General features: G+C 35.9%; 1 long non-coding RNA gene across 8 annotated transcripts; it reads left to right on the top strand.

The window, feature by feature from the left end:
- The first annotated feature begins 10,381 nt into the window (after positions 1–10,381).
- LOC130721301 (uncharacterized) lies at positions 10,382–13,113 on the top strand. Of its 8 annotated transcripts, none has more exons than XR_009013402.1 (7): positions 10,382–10,606; positions 10,998–11,170; positions 11,454–11,511; positions 11,621–11,739; positions 11,835–11,888; positions 12,355–12,437; positions 12,611–13,113. It is a non-coding gene; the product is annotated as an uncharacterized LOC130721301 (long non-coding RNA). The 8 variants fall into 8 exon arrangements; XR_009013399.1 differs by having other exon boundaries at positions 10,931–11,170; XR_009013400.1 differs by having other exon boundaries at positions 10,842–11,170.
- The last annotated feature ends 3,381 nt before the right edge of the window (positions 13,114–16,494 follow it).

The following is a 16,494-nucleotide window of genomic DNA, read 5'->3' as shown; positions in this document are numbered from 1 at the left end:
ATTTTATGATTAATGTACTTTGTCGCAGAATCGACTTTTACCTTAGGGTAAGCTTTTAGAAACTTTAATTTACCTAGAACACGTGGCGACGTGTCGAGTGAGGTCGGAGACGTTGTTTGGCAAATGACATTGCACTCATGCATACATAGGAGGTTAATACACGGCGTGATACCGGACCTCGGGAAATTGGAGGTTAATACACGGCGTGATACCGGACCTCGGTGGATTGGAGGTTAATACACGGCGTGATACAGGACCTCGGTGGATTCCAAAATGGTCATAAGACCCGGATTTCCGCGTAAGAGCGCTATTAGGCGACTCTTAGTAGCAGACCGAAATGGCAGGCCTTCGGGTTTTATGCTGATCTGACTACATGATGATGTTGGAGTAAGAGGCATCACGGGCCGAAATGGCACCACCGTGGCTGGTGAAGGGCTGATCCGATGATGTCCATCCGTTCCGGATTGCATATTGGTTGACTGGGTTAACCTGCATATCATTTCATGCAACATGCATACTGACATAGTTGATGAGTGTGTTTGATACTTGTTAGTTCTACTTGATGCATGTTAACTGTGATTTACAGTCGTTATATTCTTTGTGGAAATATGCAACCCTAGGACGTTATCCCTAGTTATAAGCCTAAGTGGCTATTATCTTATTTATATTTATTGGTGCTATTATTTACATAATTCTTTGGAGTTGACCCTCGCGTCTTCTGTGTGTGCTTTGGCGAACAAACGCCCTTTGTCAGATGTCTTTGGCAGGCTGATTCATGATGGTTCATCCTTCGGGAGGAACTAGGGTTGAGATGCGGGAACTGGAGCGTATCGCGGTAGCGAGAGGAGGACGGATGGTGTACATAGACTAGGTCGTTCTGGATTCAGATTCGGGCGACGATCATGCTAGCATGTAGGTTTTAGTGCTGGTGTGAGCTCCTCGAGATGGGATTAGTGTAGGAGTAGAGTCTTAGCTCTGAACATCATTTGTTTTCTTTGGGGACAGGGTAGTTTCCCACCTATAGCTTTTTGTGTGGTTCTTTACGAGAATCACAGAGAGTTGGTTGGACTTAGGAGGTCTTGCTTCAGGCCGATGGGCCAGCTTATTCTCAGTTTTGAGGGATAGTGTTGCGGACACTTACCTTTAGATTTGGTTTGTACATTTTGCCTTCGGGCGTTACACTTTTCTTTCCGTCACTGGAGGTTTACTCGTGACGAGGTTACTTACAGCGGAGGCTGTTTATATATTGTATATTAGCTCTATTGCTTTTCGCTTTTGGGTTTTATTTAATTCAGTCTTGTCTTAGTTATTATTATATAAAAAAAATATTCACGTTTTTCCGCATTAAGTTTATTTTGGTTACTAAAGTGACGCCACCGAAATCGGGGTGTTACAAGTATGCTGTAGCAACCATTGTCATATTTTGGAGGATTTTGGTGATCCCGTATTCAATTTCACCATCTATGTTCCATTCATAGATATTGTTGGCACTGAAGCTCTTGAAATTAGAAGAATCCTTTTCTTCTAATAATAAGTCAGGAGCAGTAGCACTATTGTAATAGAGTTTGGTTCCTTTTCTCCAATTGTTTCCTGGATTGTGCATGACAGGACTGATTTTAGGTGAATCTTCAACAGATTCTGTTGAATTTACTTCTTCAATGTTAATTACAGATGCTTCTGGTGTTAGTGGTGTATCTTGGACAACAGTATTGAGAAGTTTGAGTTGTTCAACTACCTTGCGAAGAAGCTTGCTATCTGCATCTTTTCCGGCTTGGGTATTTTGGAGATTTAGTTTAGAACCTTTCGTTAATTGGTAAGGTTTAAACAAGGGTTTTTCTTTGTGATTTTCTTTTTGAATCCCTGAGGTAGAGGGAGTTTCCATCTTAACCTTTCCTTTGTTCAAAAGTTGGAAATAAGCCTCATCACCTAATTGTTGAAGGTATTTGTTTCTGTAGTTGGCCTGTTCCATGATATCTTTGACATCCTTCCATGTAACTGCTTCCTCACTTTTCGTTTTGAACGGGGATGCTAGGACACGAAGGTTTTGGGAATTTTTAACCACAAAAGGTGCCTTGGGAGGTACATCTGATTGTATTGTTTTTCCATCGCTTAGTTGCCAGGTTATGACATCGACTTGATAAAGGTAATTAATCCCTTTTTTGATGGAATAAGCATGGAACCAGTTGAAGAAAGGGATATTTTGTTGGACGAGTTCAAGAAACCTATAGAATCGCTCTTGGATATTCTTTCTATTTTGGCCTTGGTAGTTTTTGAAGAACCATTCTCTTTGAGGAGTCCATTCCTCGTAATAGAAACCTTTTCTAAGAAATTCTTTATCAATAGTGAACTCTATATTGATTGCTCCGATGAAATTTGGGGTTTCAATGGAGGAGTAAGTTGGGGATAAAGTAGATCTCTGGTCATCATTATCCATTTGGTAGGTTGTTTTTACTGGTGTTGTAGTCTCAAAACCAGTAAGGTGGATTGTAGATCCATTATGGGAGGGTTCAGGTTGAGCTCTACTAATGGAATTGGTTCGAGACATGGAAAAAAAATCTTCTGGACATAGTAGATCTAAATTTTTCTTTAGTTCTGATCGATCTAGGTAGGGAAAATGAGTTTCTCCTATCAAAGACTAAATCAACTTGCCCAGTTTGGTGTTGGACAACATCACGGAAGTCAGGGGTAACAATAGGTTGAGCCGGTGTAGCTCTTTCTATTGACCATTTCTCTGGTAGAGTGATATCATTCCATTGAATAGTTTTTAGGACGATAATATTAGCTTTTTTATTATCAGTGAGAAACAAAGTGGTTTCTCCAGACTTTTCACAACCTGTTTTAAGGAAATGAGATTTGATTGAGTTCATAACCTTATACTGAACTCTGTAGATTAAGGTGATTGGGATAGATCCTTCCTTCATATCATAGCCATGAAGCTTGATGTTAAGGAATAAGACATCAAGAATGTTCTTGTCATCCAGACTTACTGTTATGTCCGGATAACAGTTGAAGAAGATTGGTCCATGACTCAAGCTAGATTCAATAGTTCCTAAGAGAGAGTCGTGGAAATTGTTATGTCTAGTATCTCTTAGACATAGAAGAACGGCGACGTCTAGTGAACCTCTAGTAAGAAGTTTCATACCAATTTGAACACTACCTATGTGCAGGTAGTTAAAACCTTTGAGGATATGTTCTCTGATGCTTTTCTCAGAGAGCAGATGAATTTCTTCATCCTCTTTTTGAATTTTGTATTTTTGTTCTACAGTTCTAATGACGTAATTTGATTTTTTGAAAAAGGATCCATTTGGTTTGTAGATCTCATTATGAGATATTCTTGGAATTTCCCAATTATCAAGATCCTGATTAATGTCTTCAAAATGAATTTCTTCTTTGAAGATTTTCTTTGAATGATTATGAGATTCATTTTCGTTGAGCGAAGATGAGGAGGGTTGGAAAGATTTGAAATAAAGCTTGGAGAAGGAGCGTAGCGTAATGAAAGACAAATTTTCCTTACCCATTAATATCATTGCCATCACTTGGTTACATAGAAATAGATAATTAAATTGGAATTATAAGTTATGTTCTGGGTTGTTCTTAATTCTTAGGCTGGAAATAAAGACAAGATCATACTAAAGCCACTCAAAAACAAGTGTTTAAACGGAGGAAATAAATATTGTTCAGATCTGTCAAATTTTATCTATAGTATAGCCAAAAAGACAAAGAAGCCCAAAACAAACGGGGCTTACAGACAAATGCCTCCGCTATAGATAAAAATTCTAAGTCGGAACAGTACTTAAGTCCCAAAGTGTACTCATAGTATAGATCCCGGTTCTTTCCAGCTTAAACATGTAAGAACAAAGAAGATAAACAATTTATATCCAAGTTACTCATCATATTCCTACTTCCCCATCCGGCTCTGATACCAAGAGGGGTTCGGAAGCAGATTTAAGGGGTTAGAATTAAAGCTGGTAAGAGAAGTAGGGTGCAGCCAAACTGTAGAATATATAGATTGACTGGAATAATAAAAGCGCAGTAAGTAAATAAATTAAAAGGAGGCTCAGCCTTCCATTGACAGAATAAAATAAAGCAGGAGGTTTAGCCGTCCATTAAACAAGATTGCAGAAGATTGATATTATTGAAAACTGAAAAGGATTGAAATTACAGAAACAGATTGAAAAACTGAAACGGATTGAAAAGAGAAAGCAAGAAGAGATAAGACTTACAGTTTATCTCTCTAGGATCTGACTATCTCTCTCTGTCTAAAGTGTGCCTTCTAACATAAGAGGGGCTCTCTATTTATAGGAAAAATAGGAACACTAATTCCGGTTATTGACAGGAACTGTTCGGTACTAGCTACAGTGAAAAGTCAACTTTGCTACAGTAAAAAAAGTCAACTTTGCTATAGTAAAAAGTACAATTATTGAGATGAAAATCAAAGGAGATCATCTTCACTGTCTTCCAGGCTGTCTGGGACAAAACTGGCGTCAGATTCTAATTGAGAGGGTATCCGATGCTTTTCTTTTTTCTTCAAAGGGTCCTTTGAAGAAGATGCTTGATTGTCTTTTGAAATATTTTATAGTATTTGAAGAGCAACTTGGAGGCTTTTCAATAAACCTTTCTCTGAAGAGGCACCTGCGAGTGCTGTAGTGATGTGAGCCTTCTGGTTGAGCAGGAGGCAAGATTGAGGACTTGCATGATTCAGATATTTTTGATTTGTTCTGAACCAAAGATCAATATTTTCTTTTGAAACCATCGAAGCATCAAAGGTTTTCCACCATTTGATTGAGGTTTGCTTGTGGAGCTCAGGAATATAATTGGTTTTAATGAGGTACTGCCAAGCAAAAATCCAAGACAGCGAAAAGATTGTATAAAAATTTAAACTAACCGGATAGTTGTTTAAATCTTTATTCCAATTTTTTGAAAAAAGTTTGTATCCCTCCAGTACTTCGGGGGGGGGGGGGGGAAATATCTTTTGTAGGTCCAAACAAATCCCACCAAGAGTGGAACCAATTTGGAAAAGAGTAATTGGTGGCTTTCTTGAAATAGATAAGCCAGGAATGTTTGAGATTCTTATTTTGGAAGCCGAGGATGGTATTTTCCCAGGCTCTGACATAGTCCCAATAATTAAAACCTATTGGGTCAAAGTTCTTGGAGAATTTCTTGGTTTTGTTGGGATTGTTACCAAAGTCTGAAGGTTTAAGAACTCTCATGATTTGGAAAGTTGAATGGGTTATTAGGGATTCATCATTTTTATCCCTAAAGTGTTTGATTGCCACACTATCTGTATCTACAAGAATAAACTCATAGAAGTTTTGGGTTTTGTTGTGGCTGATTGGTTCAAGGTGGCTTGATGTCGGAAAGACTTTTGAAGCTGTTTTATTGGCTATGAGCTCACCACTAGTTTGGTCCCAATACTCTGGTTCGATCAACATGACAAATTTGGAAATTGGTTTTTTTGAGATATTCTTGTCTGGGAAGGGTCGATTGGATTGGTTTGGGATTGGCTTGAATGACTTGGGATTTCTGGGTTTGGATTATTGTTTGGAGCGATGGTAGGTCTTGGTAACTATCATCATCTGCAATGCTAGCCCAAGTCTTTTTTGGAAGTGTGGTTAGACCCTGTTCTTGGAAGGCCTGAAGGGTTTGGATTGGGAAGGCATAGTCTTCCATAGTTTGTTTGGATTGGGCAAAGTTTTGGGTGGATATCCCAGATTGGTTTAGGGTGGATGACCCATTTTGATGTAAAGAAATATTCTTACCTCTGGATTTGTTGCTTCCCCTTCCTCTGGAGGAAGAGGTTCTGGAGGCCATATTAGCCTCTTCCCTGTAGATATTCACGGGTGAGATAGTCAGGGAGAGAGTTTGCTGAGCCTTTAAAATATTCTATGTCAAAACCAAAAACACTTAAAATATCTTGCCATCTAGCAAAAATTTGTTTTGAAGCTAAATTTTTAACATCTTTTTGTAATATGTCCTTAGCAGATTTACAATCTACGCGGACTAGAAACTTTTGATTTATCAAATCCGATTGAAATTTTGAGATGGATAAAACAATTGCTAAAACTTCTTTTTTGACAGTAGAATAATTTTGCTGAACAGGGTTCCAGTGTTTTGAAGTAAAAGTAATAATTTGTTCTTTGTCTAAAATTCTTTGTTTCAAGATGCCTCCAAAGCCAATATCAGAAGCATCAGTTTCAACAATTTTAAAAGCTTGGGGATTGGGCAAATAAAGACAAGGAAGACTTTTGACTTGAGCCTTTATTTGTTTGACAACATTGGTATGGATATCCGACCATGGAGGAGGATCCTTCTTGAGTCTATCATGGAGGGGATTTATGAGGTTGCTGATCTGTGGACAGAAATCAGCAACGTAATTGAGGCAACCCAAAAACCTTTGTAATTGAGTTTTATCAATAATTTGATCAGGGAATTTGTCTGTAAATTCAATGGCACGATTGATAGGAATTATAGTTCCTTGGTGGATATTGTGTCCAAGGAATCTGATTCTGGTTTGGAAGAGACTAATCTTTGATCTGGAAACAGCAAGACCATTTTTCTTGATAATGGAAATGAAAATGCTGATATGCTTGAAATGTTGATCAATGGATTGGGAGAAGACCAGAACATCATCAATGTAGACAATTGTAAATTTTGAATAAGGATTAAAAATATCATTCATGATCTTCTGAAATTCGTAAGGGGCGTTTTTTAATCCGAATGGCATAACATTCCACTCATATTGTCCAAAAGGGACAGTAAAAGCGGTTTTATACCTATCTTCTTCTTTGATTTGAATTTTCCAAAATCCGGATTACATGTCAAACTTAGAAAAGATTTTAGCATCATGTAGTCTTGCAAGAAGATCCTTTTTGTTAGGGATAGGGTACCTATTCCAACCGAGGGCTTGATTAAGAGGTTTGTAATTAATGACAAGTCTGGGAGTTCCTCTTTCTATTTCAGCTTGCTTGTTAACATAAAAAGCTGAACAAGACCATGGGCTCTTACTTTTGCGGATTAATTTTTTGCTTAATAGATCATTGATTTCCTTTTGACGAAATTGAAGAAGTTCTTCGTTCATTTGGATTGGCCTAGCCTTGGTGGGAATTTTTCTATCATTGAAATCTTTTTCATAAGGGAGATCAACCATATGGTGTTTTCTCTCCCAAACAGAGCTTGGTAAATCCGAACAAATGGAAGATTGGATTTCTTTAAGAAGGTTTTCAATCCTAGCTTGGATCGAAGAATGTTGTAATTGGGTTTCAACGTTTTTGAACGAAATCTCATCTTTGAGAAAATTAATCTGTCTTTCTTTATATGAGATGACATTTAAATTCTTGATAATCGGAGGTTTGGAGAATTTGAAAGTAATAGGTTGTCCTAGATGTTGGACAGTAATGCCATCTTTGGTTGTTATATAAGGGAAGAGTTTTTTTATGAAGGGTGTTCCAATAATTACCCTACTACTCAGATTTTTGCCAAGCAAGAAAGATGTCTCTATTTCAAGGTTTTCATTTTGAATGATAGCCAAAGAGATTTTATATCTGATAATAAGCTTAGAACCTTCAGCAGCACTGAGCTTTTCAGTAGTTTTTTCAAAATATTTAGTGGGGACAAGTCCTTCTAAGATGCAGCTGGAATCAGCCCCAGTGTCAAAAAGAGCTGCAATTTCAAAGCTAAAATCTCCTATGATGATTTTGACATCAATATAGAACTTTTGGATTGTAACAGTATTAATTATTTGCAAGAAATCTTCAGTATCATTTTCAGGAGAATTGTTATCATCATCGTTTGGTAATTTAGATGTTGAAGGTTTGTGGGTTAAAGAATCATCTTCATGTGATTTTTCTTCAATCCAGCTATCTAAGATGAGTTGCTGACTAGCCTGTTGTTGCTTCAGACTTTTGACTTCAATTTTTAAGTTGTTGACCTCCGATTGGAGATCTTGGATGGTAACAGGCTTTATTTCCAGCCTAAGAATTAAGAACAACCCAGAACATAACTTATAATTCCAATTTAATTATCTATTTCTATGTAACCAAGTAATGACAATGATATTAATGGGTAAGGAAGATTTGTCTTTCATTACGCTACGCTCCTTCTCCAAGTTTTCTTTCAAATCTTCCCAACCCTTCTCATCTTCGCTCAACGAAAATGAATCTCATAATCATTCAAAGAAAATCTTCAAAGAAGAAATTCATTTTGAAGACATTAATCAGGATCTTGATAATTGGGAAATTCCAAGAATATCTCATAACGAGATCTACAAACCAAATGAATCCTTTTTCAAAAAATCAAATTACGTCATTAGAACTGTAGAACAAAAATACAAACACTACTAGAAAACACTCAAATTAGGACGGAATTTTGCGACGGAAAAAAATTCCGTCACAAAATAATTCGTTTGCGACGAATTTAGCGACACTTTTTTGTCGCCAAGGTTTTTTAAAACATTAATTTAACATTTTGGGACAGAATACAAATTTCGTCACAATTTAGGGACAAAATTATATAAATTGTCGCAAATTTGCGACGAATAATAAAATTTCGTCCCAATGGAAATATTTATTTTGGAGGGAACCAAGGCGCCAATTTTGGGGACGCAATAATTTAATTATTCCGTCCCAATTTGTGACAGAGGTAGTAATAATTTTCCGTCACAACTGTTATTTACAAATTTAATCTATTTTTTGGGAAGAAGTTTGAATTTTGTCACAATTTCGTGACGACTATATATAAACTGTCGCAATGTGCGGACGACATTTATATTCCGTCCCAATATAAATATTTAGTTTTGGGGGGAAATCAAGGCACCAAAATTGGGGACGCAATAATTTAATTATTCTGTCCCAATTCGCGACGGAGGTAACAATAATTTTCCGTCACAAATGTTATTTAAAAATTTAACCTTTTTTGGGACGGAGTTTGTATTTTGTCACAATTTCGTGACAAATATATATAAATTGTCGCAATGTGGGGACGACATTTATATTCCGTCCCAATTTGAATATTTAGTTTCGGGGGGGAATGAAGGCGCCAACATTGGGGACGCAAAAATTAAATTATTCCGTCCCAATTTGTGACGAAATTAGCAATAATTTTCCGTCACAAATTTTATTTAAAAATATAAGCTATTTTTGGGACGGAGTTTGTATTCAGTCCTAATTTTGTGACTAAGTTATAAAAATCGTCGCAATGTGGCGACGGCATTTATATTCCGTCACAATTTGATTAATTAGTTTTGGGGGAAAAACAACGCTTCAACTTAATAATACCTTGTCCATTTTGATATGGGCTTATACAGGTTACTCCGCTTAACTTGCAGGTTGCGGACTTGCTGACCAATATTTTTTACATTTTAAAAAATTTAATTAAAAGTCCAAAGAGAATAAGTTTTAATCATTATTATTTGATTTGATGATATTAATAGATTTTTGTAAATATCTTACAATTTTGAATAATTGATAAATATTTAATTTTATTTGTATTTTATTTTCATTTTTATTACTTGGTCAGTCCCATACAATCCAAGTAAGTCGCAGACATATGTGTTGCAAACTCCGAGCAATGAAAAGTCAGGGGCATATGTTTTGTGGATCAACCCAGCCCAGTTCGTTTATTTTTAGGCCACATGGAATGGCCTTAACAAATTCTCAGGCAAATTGAACTTTAAATGAGATTATATGCAGATGTTGTAGTTAGGTTTCATGTTGATCTTACAGGTTTAATAAACTCAATGAGGCTTTGTGTTGTATATAAGGCACACCATACCCAATACAAATCAATGACAAACTTATGGTCCATCAATTCCATTTAGGCTTCGTATTACGCACAAGGCTCATTAAGTCCAATAGAAGTCGATTATTGATCTTATATGTCCATCGAGTCCAATTAGACTTCATTTTGACCTTAGAGGTTACCCAGTACGATAATACCTCTAGTTGATCTTCATTATTCAATGGGCTCAATCAGGCTTTTTTTTGACTTCAAATGTCTATCTGACCTAATTATGCTTCATGTTGATCTTAGAATTATATAATGAGGTTTGACTTCATGCCGACCTCAAATTTTTAGTTTTAACTTTTTTAAATTATATAGATAACACACACACTTATCTCATACTCAGTTCTTCTATCGTGATTATACTCATAAAAAATATATAGTTCGGATATATATTATCATAATTATATAAGATATTCTTAAAGTATATATTATTACTTTTATTTAAAATATAAAACCAATACGTTAAAAAAAAACTTGTTACTATTAATAAAAATATATTGGAATTATAAAATAGAGAATATAGTAAAATAAAATATACTTATTTGGATACTAATTTTGTTTCAATTTATGTTTCAATTTTTTCCCTCACTTTCAATTTTTTTTTCCCTCGTTCATTCCTAAATCCTGAATTTTGTTTCCCTCATTCCTAATTTCTTGCCCTACATTCTTTGCCTCACGTTTCATTCTCTCTCTCTCTCACGTTTGAATGCCGTCAGTGGTAGTGCCTGATCGACGATGCCCTCTGGATTTTAGCTTCGCGAGAATGGAAAACGCCGACGTTTTCCTCGGCTTACACGACTTCCGATTTCGTCAAAGCAATCAAAAGGTTCTTCTTCTTCCTTCCATCACTCTGTGTAAATCGTAATCGTGATTTAGGTTAGTTCAATTTGGAATTGGAATTGGGAACCCTCAAATCTAGGGGCGATTATGCAGTTTCATTGTTTCGTTTGAGCCACCGCCTTGTGCCTCTGATAATATGCTATACCCCAATTTCCAGTATGTTATTTGGAGAAAGGCTCCTTTCTATTTTTATTGATGGTTATGTGTTTTGTTTATGTAAGGATGTGAGTTATTTGAATGTGGTAAAGGCCGACGTGTACTTACCTTATGGAATTTATTTGTCTTTCCGCTTCTGCCCTGAGGATAACAGATATACTAATGGATGCTGAGTGTTGTGGATCCTACCTATGTTGAACAAGCTACTTAGTTCATTGCAGGACACAAAGTCATTTTTTCATCTGAGTACAAAGATTGTTATGCACACGTTGTTTCATCCTTGAAAAGTTTATTCCCGATCCTTTGCTGGTTCAGAATTATGACGCCTTGAAGTCTAAAGATGATTTGATAGCTGGTTTAACTCTTGCCAGCCCGAGCATACTTCAGGTGACAGGTATATATTACTTGTGAAATTCTAATTTCATACCAAACACCAAATTGGAAACATTACATGTGCCTTAGCTTTTTTCCTTCACTTTTATAATATGTCTATTGTCTGATGTTAGAGTATAATATATGGTTGTTTAGGAAGACTTGATCCTCAATGTGGCTTGTGTATGTATCTTCAATTCATAGTAAGCATGAATTGATGTCTGCGGCAAAGATCTTAAACATGTATTTAGATCCAATGGTTAGAACAATTAAAATTATTTTATGATTGCTCATTTCTATGACAGATTGGTTGCAATGTGACCATTACGAATGGAAGACCATCCATTGTCACTGTTGCCTTAGGTAAAGGGTATTTTGAAACCTTAAATACATCTGAATTCTTTCTGTTTATTTACTACTGCTTTTCCATGAATACAACAACTAAATTGTCTTTCACACATCCATTCTTCAGTTTGGTTATGACCTTCTAGATTGAGAAGCAAAAGAGGGAGATTTAAGCACACATAAAGATGTTTGTGAACTAAGGAGAGACCTGAATCCTATGTTTGCAAGAGATGCTTAAAGGCCTTGGTAATATTTTGATTATCTTATGTTACTTTACATTGTTCACTTAAATCTTACTTTACTAGTTTATGATTCATTTTTTTAATTTCTTGTAACTGCAGCTGTTTATGTTCTCTTGTGGAAGAACAACAAGGTATCTGCTGGTGCACTTGGAGGTACTAAACTATACTAAGAAATGGTATATTATCCTTTGTTGTTTTAGATGCTCACTCGTGTATTCTCTTTAGACTAGTTATTGAGTGCTACTCGCAGGTAGATTTCTTATGGCATGTTAAATTAAATATACTTTTAATCACTAGACATGAAAACTAGTAAACATATTGGAGAAGTTTCATACCAGCTAATTTGTCTCTATTGCTCTTCATTATTTGCGTACTGTTTACAAGCAGGTGTCTATCTTCTTTAAGTGTCTTTGGTCCTTGTACATTTAGAATTAATATGTTTCTAAAAACTAATATTAAATTTTTGTTTTCTGAAAATTTCTAGCCTGGTACATTTTGGTTAAATCCTCCCCTTTCATTATTGTCTATAATGAATATTATGTGCTTCTCTTCTATGAAGCAAGCATCATGTATAAGTTTTTGCAAGGATATGTTAATAAAGCTCACAAAACTTGTGTAGTAGCTTGGGAAGGAACTCAGATGATGACAAAGGACAGGTAGAGGGAAGGACTTTGAAGGAAGTATTGAAACCAATTGATGACGGTTAGTTCCTATGCCATCATGCATAATGTGAACATAATCTCTTAGACTTAGATCCATCTATCTATCTGGTTACATACAACAAATATGACATTTTATTATTTTATAGTCTTGTCTTTTTTCCATTTAATTTAGTTGCCTTGTATTATACGTTATTGACACTATGAATCTGATAGGGTCTAATTAATCTGAAACTCCCAACAAAGAAGTTCTAGCAACTCCCAACAAAGCACCAGCGGCAACCCCACTAGCTATGAAGAATTCAGAATTGCAAACCCAGATAAATCTTGCTCTAAAAGATCTATAAAAAGCAAAAGAACAATTGAGAAGCTAAAAGAAGCACAAAGAGTAACTAAGGAAGCAAATGAGAAACTTATGGAGGCATTGGTGGCTCAAAAACGGGTTGAGGAGGATTCTTAAATTGAGAAGCTCCGCAGTTTTGAATCCGGACATGCTGGAATTGAAGCTATTCAAAAGATGGAAGGGGATGGTAGAAAGAGTAAGAAAGAGCTTTGAAGGTGTAAGGAACCAACATGCTTAGTATGTGGCTTGAAAATAAGTAAACTCTAAGTAATTTTGGTATTTTTTTATAGGTGTGATCTTTATGAATTACATGAAGCTTGTTGTTAATTGAAATTCATTTATCTCTTTGATCAATGAAGAGTTGATTCTTGATTAATGTTATTTTCATATTTTGTTAGTTATTATTGCAGTTTAATTTGGGATTTCTTACTAATTTACTTAAAATCAGAATGTGAAGAAAATAAAAATGGCTAAAAATTGGGGTGTTTTCAGTACCAAAGCAAATCTTCAACTCAGTGACGGAAATATTTCGTCACAAATTTGGGACAGACTATGTTGTTCTCAGTTCCGTCACAAAATATTATTCTATCCGTCACTAACTCCGTCACAAAATATTATTATATCCGTCACTAACTCCGTCACAAAAATATTATTTAAAAAAACGAAAACTTATTAAATTCCGTCCCAAAATGCGACGGAGTGAAAGATTCTCTCGCAACTAATTTATTATTTTCTGTCACAAATTTCGTCACGAAATTCATATTTTAAAAATATAATTTATTATATTTTGTCTCCATTTCCGTCCCAAATTTGCGACAGAGTAATAAATTCTGTCGTGATATTTTTGCGACGAGCAATATAGCGACGCAATTTTTCGCGTCACAATTCCGTCCCAAAATTATTTTGGGACGGAAATTTTAACTAGTGTGCGACAGATTTTTCCGTCCCAAATTAGTGTTTTTGTAGTAGTGAAAATTCAAAAAGAGGATGAAGAAATTCATCTGCTCTCTGAGAAAAGCATCAGAGAACATATCCTCAAAGGTTTTGGGCATTTTTAACCACAAAAGGTGCCTTGGGAGGCACATCTGATTGTATTGTTTTTCCATCGCTTAGTTGCCAGGTTATGACATCGACTTTATAAGGGTAATTAATCCCTTTTTTGATGGTATAAGCATGGAACCAGTTGAAGAAAGGGATATTTTGTTGGACGAGTTCAAGAAACCTATAGAATCGCTCTTGGATATTCTTTATATTTTGGCCTTGGTAGTTTTGAAGAACCATTCTCTTTGAGGAGTCCATTCCTCGGAATAGAAATCTTTTCTAAGAGATTCTTTATCAATAGTGAACTTTATATTGATTGCTCCGATGAAATTTGGGGTTTCAATGGAGGAGTAAGTTGGGGATAAAGTAGATCTCTGGTCATCATTATCCATTTGGTAGGTTGTTTTTACCGGTGTTGTAGTCTCAAAACCAGTAAGGTGGATTGTAGATCCATCATGGGAGGGTTCAGGTTGAGCTCTACTAATGGAATTGGTTCGAGACATGGAAAAAGATCTTTTGGTCATAGTAGATCTATATATATATATATCATTCTATTTTCCTGCCTACCTATTTTGGTCCTCATTTCAAAATACACATATACTATCTTATCCTTATCATTATGTCAAATTGAATATGCTTCCCAATCTGGTATCAGAGCCCGGTCCCGTGAGGGATTAGGGTCTCTGGCTGATATAGTGTGTCTTTGTAAGTAAAAAAAAAAAAAAAAGAGTTTTCTTAATCAAAGTCAGTTTTCTGAAGGATTAGTATATGGATAGTGTGAGTTACCCCTGCAGTCTAGTGGTCCCGACAGTAAAGCCTTGGATAGGTAGTGAGCCCGTTGGTTTAGCTAGATTGGGAAGAAGCCCGAACCCTGATACAAACCTCATTAAAATATGGCAAGATTAATTAAACCCTTAAGTGAGATAAGCTTGGGAAAACCTAATAATAAAATGATAATCCAACCTTCAACCTCTAGTGAAGGTATGAAAAACGGTAGAAAGGGGGGGGGGGTTTGAATAACGTTTTCAGAATAAAACTTCCACCTAAAGATTTTGACAAATCTTTCGAGAACAAATAAAGTGCTTAAGATAAGAGATAGAAAAGCACACAAGGATTTTATCCTGGTTCACTTGATAAATCACTCAAGCTAGTCCAGTCCACCCGTTAAGGTGATTTCTTCCTTCTTAGAATGAGAACAATCCACTAATTAGATAATTGTTACAACTGCACTTGAAACCTACAAGTGACTAACAATACACTGACTTAGCTCACACTAAGATTCACTCTCTTAGTCTTCTCTAGGATCCGATCAACCTTGATCTCCTAAAGGTAAACTAAACAACTGTTTAAGAAAGATTGTTTACAAAGAAATTGCTTCTAAAAAGCTTGTAGTAAACACAATGAATTCAAAGATGAAAGAATGCTTAGAAGGTTTGAATATAGCTTGCGCGTATGAGATTCTTCCAACCGCATCTTTCAATCTTCAGCCTCTATATATACTCCAAGGATTAGTTTTTGAACATTGCATGGGAATGCTACCGTTGGAGGGCAGTTCTGGAATTTCTAGCTTCTGCTGTGGCTGAGAATGTTAGGTTAGGTCGTCAGGATAGTACATTTGCTTTTGTACTTTGGATAGTGACTTGACCTTTAACCTAGTAGACTTCTGATCAGAAGAAAGCTTCGTTTTGGAACTTGTGAAGCTTGTTGATCAGAGTCAGAGGGAAGCATGGATCCTCTGACCGTTGTATCTTCTGATTCTGAACTCAGAGGAGAAGTACTTGGTCTTCAGAGCCATTTTGCTTCTAGACTTTAGAGACTTCACTTTTCAGCTTCTTGATCTTCAGAGTCTTCTACACCATCAGAACATCTGAACCTTCAGAGTGTCTGGGTTGTCAGAACGTCTAGATCTTCAGAACTTCAAGTGGCTGAGTCCATATCAGAGCTTGATTGACTTCAGATCTTCTGAAGCTTTTCTACTGTTTAGATTGAACATAGAGATTGCGAAAGCGTTGTTTGGGTCACTCTTTAAGCACAATGCTTCTGATTTGTGTGAGATTGGATAAAGGTCAGAGCCTGTAAGAGCACACTCAGAAAAACACGTTAGAGTACCATAATTATTCATACTAAAATGTTAACTTGTAATCATCAAAACATAGAGTTGTACTACTCGATCAAAACTTGATCTTACAATCTCCCCCTTTTTGATGATGACAAAACCAAGTATTTGATGAACAATTCTTAAACAATAAACTGAATTCACTCAGAGTTTAGAGAAATAGAATTAGACTTATCCTGATGTGAATGGTTTATTTTGCTCATTCTGAATCCAAGTCACAGCTTGATTCTGAGCTTAGCTCCCCCTGAATCTAAGACTTAATGAGAACGTTAGTAATATCTAGATTCTGAGATAAATAATATAAGAGTTCAGAGTGAAAACGCATGACATAGATGAAATGAAATAATCAGAGCGCATAAATATTCAGAGTCACGAGTAGGCTATCAGAGTCAATTAAAATCACTTCAGAAGAAGTGAAATGTATTCCTTGTATTTGCCCAGTGACATATCTATGGTCATAGCAGTGGAACTCTTAAATTCTCCAATCAATAACTAAATCACACTAATCAGCATATACATCAAAAACTATGGGTTTATACTCCCCATTTTTGTCATAAGCAAAAAGCTTGGGGTGTGAAAAACTTAGCTTGAAGTACAAGG

This window comes from Lotus japonicus, chromosome 5, assembly GCF_012489685.1.
Source record: "Lotus japonicus ecotype B-129 chromosome 5, LjGifu_v1.2".
In the NCBI taxonomy this organism is placed as follows: Eukaryota; Viridiplantae; Streptophyta; class Magnoliopsida; order Fabales; family Fabaceae; genus Lotus; species Lotus japonicus.
The sequence above is the reverse complement of the archived record's forward strand: the minus strand, read 5'-3'. Positions and strand labels throughout refer to the sequence as shown.